Source organism: Castor canadensis, chromosome 8 (assembly GCF_047511655.1).
Source record: "Castor canadensis chromosome 8, mCasCan1.hap1v2, whole genome shotgun sequence".
Lineage (NCBI taxonomy): Eukaryota > Metazoa > Chordata > Mammalia > Rodentia > Castoridae > Castor > Castor canadensis.
Window position 1 is genome coordinate 29155422 of NC_133393.1, and position 8951 is coordinate 29164372.

Genomic DNA, 8951 nt, shown 5'->3' on the forward strand with positions numbered 1-8951 from the left:
CTGGGAGACCTAGAAATCCTCTGATGACTGAATTTCACTTAAGGAAACCTTGTTTAGCTCAACTTATACTTCAAGGTGGTCTGGAATGCTTCCATCTAACCTTCTTCCTTCTATCCTTCACTTAAGAACACTCTTGCATGGTGGTCTGATGATTCTCTCAGTTTCTCTCTTCATAGGCATTTGCCTTAATAATGTTTAATTTTATTTTGGTAGTGCTTGCTTTCCAAGGATTGATACCAGCATCCAACTCTTAGCAGGCATTGCTAAATTATGATGGACAAATTTTTTTCTGGTAAAAAAGTTGTGAGTAAAGGATTAATGTTTAGTGTGGGTAGCAGCTTCCTCAACTTCTTGGTGCCAGCATTTAACCAGACTACCATCCCTGCTGATTAGCACAAAGGGACTGAGACTGGCATAAGGAAATCCTAGAAATATTTTTATATTTAGTATTATGGACTCATGTGCTAAGATGGAATCTATGTAGAAGGAGAAAATGAAATCTGCCCAATAAAAGAAAAGGAAACAGTTCATGAGAGTAAGAACAGCTAGGGTAGCTCTAATTTCTGGGCTGGAATTGTTTGCAAACCTGAAGCTATGAAGGAAGAAGATATGCTTGTGATGTTTATGCAAATGGAAAGCAATGTATACACTGCTCCAGCCTATGAGATTCTGAAAGATGACATCACGAAGAGCCATGAGACAGAGGAAAAGCCACCTAACTATTTGCCTGGATGGTAGCATATAACAATACTCAGCATACACAAAAATTCCAGATCTGTTCTTGCTACTGACTGCTGTGATATGCTGGAGCAAATTAGAGCTTATCAGAGATTAAAGATCAAAAGAGAAGGAGATAGGAAAGCACTTGCCATGCAGTCTGTGGTTTGAGCTTCTCCACAGTGTGGTCCTGGGACTGATGGTGACTGCCTGGACCACACTGAGGAGACAGGTGGTGCAGATGGAAAGGCCTCCAGCCACCCTTCCCAGATAAACCACAATTTTACAACCAACACCACCTAGGAAGTTTAAGAAATAAAGATCTGTGGCTATATCTCTGACCCCTATGCTACAAATAATGATTGAATTTGAAAAAGCCAAGTGAATGAGGATAACATCTATGGGCTTTTTCTTAGGACCAATAGAAAAAGAACAAACCTTTCTCACAAGTACAAAGATGTCCCCCACAATTCCTTGCCCAATGAGAGACAGGAAGATTATTCCTGAGGTTACTTTAAATCATCTTCTGATTTTATGGACAAGACTAGGAAAAACATTTGGAGAAACACGAGGAAGCAAACTTGACAACATTTTGGATCTCTGGATTTTCTCAGTGTTTAATGAAAAAGGAGTTTCTGAAATATGAAAATTTACATGGTTCTTTGCTAGCAGGTACATTATTGCACTCTGTTTTTTTTTTCTTGCTTCCACTGTCATGGAGGTGATGGTAACTACAATTTGGACATAAATTTCATGCTAATGCATCTACCTGCCTTTCCAAAAGCTCTTTCTTTGTATCACTCATATTTAAAATTTATACGGCTATTTTATTCCTAGAAAACAGCTAAAAAGAGCAACATGACTCAGTCTGTTGCTAATCCATGATCCTCAGCATAGGCTTGGATGTCTCCTTTCTTTTACTATTCACATCCAATAAATCACTGCATGCTAGTGATAGTATTGGTGCTCCATCCAGGTCCTCTTTACCATCCTATACACAGTGATCCCTCAAATGGATATTGTGCTAATAAAGAATTGTAGTTTCTCCAAAGAACTGTACTTTTCCAATTGTAGTATCTTCCCAGGGAAGGTCATGTGACTTACCCCTCTTTCCAAATCCCATGTGTAGTCCTTGGCCATAAGTGATATAGAGGTTAGGTAGGTAAGGGAGTAAGACATTTCAGCCTCCTTGCTTTCACAGCTATCCACTGCCAATCAATCACAAGTCAACCTAGATTTTCATTTCTTTACCAATTGAGCCACTCTGCCTAGATTTTCATTTCTTATACTTTCCCTGAACTCACAAGACGATGTTGCCTATGTTTCTTCTTCTTTCACCCACTGGGTCATGAGAATATAAGGGGAGCAATAACAGAGGTATCTCCATTTTGAATGAGAGCGGCACCTTAGAAACAGACATGTAAAAGAAACACCAGGTTTTTCATGAAAATAACAAACCTCTAATCAAAATAACAAATGCAGCTGCAAGATGTGAGCCCTAAGTCCAGGGCAAGGTGACCAGACCTTTTTGGAATGCTTAGTTTGATAAGGAGCAGGACAGACAGATGATTGAGTTCGGTAAGAAGCTGACTCAGTGCCAACTAGTCACAAATATAGTTTCAAGGTAGAATAGTTGGATCTAAGCCAGTTGATGCCCTATATCATCTCCTAGACTTCAGCCATTTTTTGACTTAGCTCTTTCACTAAGTCCCACCCATCAGGGTTCTTTGCTATTTCAGTAAGCTTTATGCTTTACTCTTAACTCTTAACTCCTGGTCTGTGGTGTGAACTTGCTTTAACTCCTAACTGCTTGTCTGGCCTCTTCAATCATTGACTGCACCAGGACACAAACCTGGGGAACAACTATATACATATTCCAAATTGTAAACTGACATGGAATGATTCCCAGACCCAAAACAGTCTTTGTTGGGTATTAAGAATACCTGAGAGATGCTGTGTCCTCATGCCTGTTTCTTTCTCTCCCATCCCCCAAATATCTTTAATTGAATATTATTTTATATTTTTAGTATAGGAAAGGGAAAAATCAGATTAAATAAGATAAAAATAAAGAAGATAAGTATATCCATCTTGAAAAGTCTGAAAAACACCAGAAACAAGAAAAACACCCATATGTGGGAGGGAAAAATGCCAAAATGCTGCAGGGAGACAGCAGAAGATAAATACTTCCACACAGCAAGGCCAAAACGTCACTGAGGCTCAGCTTCTCCACCCTTTGTCTGGATATAAAGAGCAGCTCCAGACACACTACAGACATTCTGGACAAGAGCTCCCTCATAGACCAAAAAGGAGAGGTTTCTGAATAGTGATGTACCATTAAATTCCATATGTTTCACTGCATTTTTTGAATCTCATTACTCCTGCCTTGCTATCTTATTAAAAATACACCTTGCATGTAATTTCTTATGAAAAATTTTGAATTGGCCATTCCTTCATAAATTCCATAAAATCCCTTTGTGTGGATGGATACTTGTGGATATTTTCAAGTAACCAAAAATGGCTTCTTTTGCTAGCATTTAAGTCGTGTTTATGAAATAATGAGGACTGCAATGTCCTTGTCATTCCTTTGGATAGCAACATTATGTTATCTGTAAAAACCATGGTTGAGAAATTATATAGATTTTTTTCAGTTCCTGCCTGTAAATTGCACATTTAGTTCACAAAACAGATATGTTCCCCAGAATACCAAGTACAATTAGAAAGATAGAATTTTCCTGTGGCAAGGATCAAAACCATTTATTCTTTTATAGGCAGAAAAACTTGTATCTAGTAAACTCCTTTTTGAAGAAAACATCAGTAATGATGATATATATCTGCAAAATTTCCTGTCATAGCTCTTTTCTGATATATAAGGGACAGTCATAATACACGTAATGGTGCAGATATCTTCCAAAGAATTCCTTTCCTTTCTCTGTGACACTCTGTGTGGGTCATTCTTCATAGACTCAAATGCCATCCTGAGGACTAGTATGAAAAAGTCTAAATTTTCAGTCTGGATTTTTTTGAATGGTATAGCAAAACCAGTGTACTTGTTGAAATCCTTATATGTCCTACCTATGTTCATCGCAGTACGGCTGAATTGAACCCAAAATTTTGCCAACCAGAATTTCTCTAGTCATTTTTATTTCATTCTAGAACATTCCCACCAACCAATTCCAAAGGCCTGGGGTTCATGCTTAAACTTTCTGCCTTCCCCACACCATATGTACAGGCACTTGTGAAATCCTGCTGCTTCAATATCTTTTAATCTTTTGAATTTAGTCACACTATGATTTCCACAGTATCTCTTATTTTGATTGGTATTCCTTTCTTACTTGCATCTTGATGAGCATAAGAATTTCCAGGTTTGTGTTTAACTTCAAAGTTTTATATCTTTGATGCCTAATATTAAATTAGAATATTAATATTTCTGTATTTCTAAATCACAACTGATTCTGTGATTTCTCTGCTCACAAATATTCCATAGCTTTTTAATGTTTCTCAATAGCAGGTCAAAATGCATGACCTTTCCAGATAGAATCCACAAGTTAAAGCTGAATCAGCCAAAGAAATCCAGGAAGAAGTCTGTGGTCTGAAAAAAAATCAGATGATTGACTAGCGGCAGCCAGGGAGGGAGCCCTGGAGAAGCAAGGGAATGCCTAAGAAGGTCTTTAACAGAGGTCTGAGTTCCCACTGAATTGTCTCAGAGGCATCTAAGGAAAGTCTGAATCAATTCTGGTGTATTGACGTTTCTTAAGTTAGTTTAGGAGGAGAGGATTAATTAAGCATTATGTCTGTCATGACACGGGGCAGTTTATGAATTAGGGATCCCAACAATAGCCTCTTATAGCAAAGTAGGTTGGGGCACCATTGCTATGAAAATAAATCACTCAAAGAGGAGTTGTGATGGGATTTTGTATTCTCTGCATGACCTTGGGAGAAGCAATAATTTCAATTAACTTTTCAACCTGTTTCACCTCTGTCAGTTCTCCCATTCTCGTTAACTATAGGACTATTTGATCCTTATTAGTTCAAGTTGATTTTTAGGCTTCAAGCCTGGATTGGATTTAATCCTTTCACATCTAAGAGTCCCAATTTCATATCTCACCTAAGAATTTTTGTCAAACTGTGGACAGTTTCTCCAGGATAAAAAAAAGTAGTATGTTTGAACCTTTTCTTAGGATATGCATACATTCTGTATACTTTAATGTAACTCTGAAAGTCTTCCCTTTCTTCTTCCTACTAAATTATAAAGAATTACATTAGATTTCTCTGTCCTGAAGGTCTCTGGCAGCATGAACAGTGTGATCACAGGCTTGAGTCCAAGTTTGATACCAGGAAGCTCCATGACTTTAGTAATATCAGATACTGCCTTTCGAAATTTGTTGCTGCCCTTGGCAATTGGGAGAGTACAGCCTGCATCAATGCATTAAAGCCAGTGGTACAGAAATCTGAATGTCTATCACGTAATGCATTATGCTACAAGTTTTTATAACCAGCACAGCAGTTTTAAGTAATAATCTGGAATCCAAACTGATTAAATATGGAGTCAGGGATTGGATCTTTGCATGCCATATACCTCAATACCCCGATGACTTATCAAACCTTTTCTTGTCTATCTTTTCTTATTTCTTTCTACAAGACTCTCAATTTTCAATCTTCTCTTATATTTTAAATTTTCTATAGCACTGAATCAGATCTGGGATCAACATCTGAGACATTTAGTAAGTCACCCTTTCATCATGACAGAATGAAATGAAGAAAGTCAGAGGAGGGAGGGGTTAGTATTATCCCAGGTTGGTTTTGGCACAGTACAGGAAACTATTTTAAAAGATGGGGTTTGCATCAAAATAGATGCATAATGTCCCATGTGGACCTAACACCCAGCAGCTTAGGTAAGTGAATCCATCTATTCCCAATTTTCTCAACTAAAATAGAAGATGAGTGCCCTTTATTGCATAATACTGGGCTAAATTTAATGTGAATTACCTCAAATTATACTAACAAACTACCTGTCAAAAACATAGCAAGAATTCTCACAAAAGTATGACTTGCCATCCTAATTGTTAATAGATCTCCCAACAAACAGGCATATAATGAGTGAAATTAACTTACATATGTGTGAGGATAGGGATATTTTAAGAATGGATGTAGAAAGAATATTTTTGAATTAAACAAAATGCAGGAGATGCTTAGCAATGGTTATTGGAAATACAGCAGTATGCCAAAAAATTAGGTGAAACTTTATGAGAACTAAGTTTGGTGACAAAGTCATGATATAGGGTGAAAAGAGAGGCTGAAGAAAACTGAGTGTTGGCTAAAAACCTCTCTTTCTATACTCTGGAAGAAAAGAAAGTGAGAACCTATGCCACGAGCTCTCTGATGAATCCAGATCTTAAACAGAGGGACAAGACACTCAAACATTTCTTGAGTGTCATCTGCTATAAATGGTCCCTTTGTTTTTCTTGGTCCAGGTACATAATTTTAGATACAGGTAAAAGGGAGAAGGTCCTATGTCTTAAAGATTCCTTTATCAACTCCCTTGCTTACTCAAAGATAAATTAACATTTATGCTACTCAGGGCAATTTACATGACACATAAGAATGAATCAAAGAAGTGCTGCGTCTACTCACTGTGGTATCCACGGTGCAGGCAAGCTCTCTGTTAGTTCTTTTGGCAACGTGACGATTCCCAGGTCATACTTGTGCTTTCAGGGTTTGTAGAGTTCTTGACTACTGTTTACTATTACCAAGACTTCAGTTTTAACACTTGTCACCCTGTCAGGGGGAAGGAAATTCTCTGTAGAATCTCAGTCCCTGAAGTATAACTTTTCCTCTCCCTCTACAATTGCTACATTTGATTGGCTCAGAAGTTATCTCAGGCTTAATTAGGGCTTCTATTTTAATAGAAGAATGAGCAGCAAGAAAGTGTACAGCAAAGCAGGTTTCTATATCTAGAATTTCCCATTTCCCCAGACTTGTCTTCACTTCCCCATTGTTCCAAACTGTGACTCAGTATGGGGACCAACTTTTGACACACAAAATAAATCACTTCCCTTACTTTCTTGAGTTCTCTTTAAACACAGGAATACAATAAATGATAGTCAGTACTGAGGATTTTGCTTTCTGAGCAAGTCTCAACCATGGAGTTGGACAGGCTATAATTCATCTTGCTCTACTTATGCACTTTGGCAGATCAGGGTCCTTGCCATATATGGTTGTTAAACAACAAATGGGACTTAAAAACTAGATGGGCCCACTCCTCACCCTTCAAAAGACCAAACCTGCCACTACGAAACTTCAAGGACAATTCATCTATACTCAAGATATTTGTATGTCTAAGAAAATGTCACAGTTTATTTATTGTTTGCAGAGCTCTTGTGCAAGCAAAGAGAAAATCTAAGCATAAGCAATTCCATAATGAAGATAACAGATTTCTAAAATTTCTGCTCAGTTTATGTGAGAAGATGAACATAAACATTTAACACTGAGGAGGTACTTTTTTTTTCAGTGTTGAGGAGTCTCTTAATTTTGTTTCTCTTAATTTCCTTTTCAGATTGTGCATTGTTACATATAGAAACACAAGTTCTACCAGGAATCTAGTTTTTTTTTTTAAATGTAAGACATTATTAACAGAGGTACTTTTGGTTTTTGCATTCCAATTTGGATGCCCTTTATTTCTTTTCCTTGATTAATTGCTAGGATTTCCTAGCATTTGGAAACTAGGATTTCCAACACCATATGCATAGACATGGTTGAAGCAGGTAATGTTACTAGTTCTTGATCTTATGGGAAAATATTACAGTCTTTATTTTTACATATGATGTTAGCGGTGGGTAGTTGACGTAGTTTCCTTCTATTTCCAGTTTTGTAAATGTTCTTACCACAAAAAGATATTGAATTTTATGAAACATTTTTTTCATCAATTGAGGAACTTATGTGGGTTTTTCTTTATACCTTGCTAAATTTAAAGTAATTCTTATCTTATGGCAGTATATAAAAAAGAGAATAAAATAAAAATTTGAGAACATATAATAGGTAAAGAAATTCTGCTTGAAATTGAACTTTTTACTGGGTTTAAAGTATATACATATAATACATTTTTAAAAAGCATCATAGTGTATTAGGTATCTGAAAAAGTTAGCTCAATGTTAAGAGACTTTCTTAAAAAATGCCTATCAATTCTTTATTGCAAATTTTTTTTATTCATTTGTTCACATGTGCATACAATGTTTGGGTCATTTCTCCCCCCTTCCCCCTGCCCCCACCCTCTCCCCCCTACCCGCTCTCACTTCCAGGCAGAACCTGTTCTGCCCTTATCTCTAATTTTGTTGAAGAGAAGACATAAGCATAATAAGGAAGACAGAGCGTTTCTGCTAGCTGAGTTAAGGATAGCTATACAGAAAAATTCCTAGCATTGCTTCCATGTACAAATATGTTACAATCCAAGTTGATTCATCTCTAACTGAGCTTTACACTGGTTCCTGATCTCCTTCTTGTGTTGACCTCTGTTGCTTTAAGGTTTCTGTATTAGTTTCTCTGCACTGGGGACATCAAATACGTTCATGTTTTTGGTTTTCTACCTATCCCCATATCTTCTGTATGTGCTCTCCCCTTGTCATGTGATCCAAGTCCAACCTCATTGCTGTATTTGCCCTAGATCTAAAGTTCACATATGAGGGAGAAATTTGATTTTTGGCCTTCTGAGCTTGGCTAACTTCACTCAGAATGATGTTCTCCAGTTCCATCCATTTACTTGCAAATGATAAGATTTCATTCTTCTTCATGGCCGAGTAAAATTCCATTATGTATAAATACTACATTTTCTTGATCCATTCGTCAGTACTGGGGCATCTTGGTTGTTTCCATAACTTGGCTATTGTGAATAGTGCTGCAATAAACATGGGTGTGCAGGTACCTCTGAAGTAACCTGTGTTGCATTTCTTTGGGTATATCCCCAGGAGTGGGATTGCTGGATCATATGGCAGATCTATGTTTAGATTTTTAAGAAGGCTCCAGTTTTTCCAGAGTGGTTGCACTAGCTTGCATTCCCACCAGCCATGTATGAGGGTTCCTTTTCCGCACATCCTCCCCAACACCTGTTGTTGTTGGTGTTTTTTTTTTAATTTTTATTTTATTCATATGTGCATACAATGTTTGGATCATTTCTCCCCTCGTCTCCCTGCCCCCCCCCATGCTCCCTCCCTTAACCCCCTTAATCCCTTGCTACCAGGCAG

The 8951-nt window shown here is 37.4% G+C and overlaps 1 pseudogene; it reads right to left on the reverse strand.

The window, feature by feature from the left end:
- Positions 1–203: 203 nt before the first annotated feature.
- On the reverse strand, positions 204–7831 carry LOC109684188 (putative vomeronasal receptor-like protein 4; annotated as a pseudogene).
- Positions 7832–8951: the final 1120 nt, after the last annotated feature.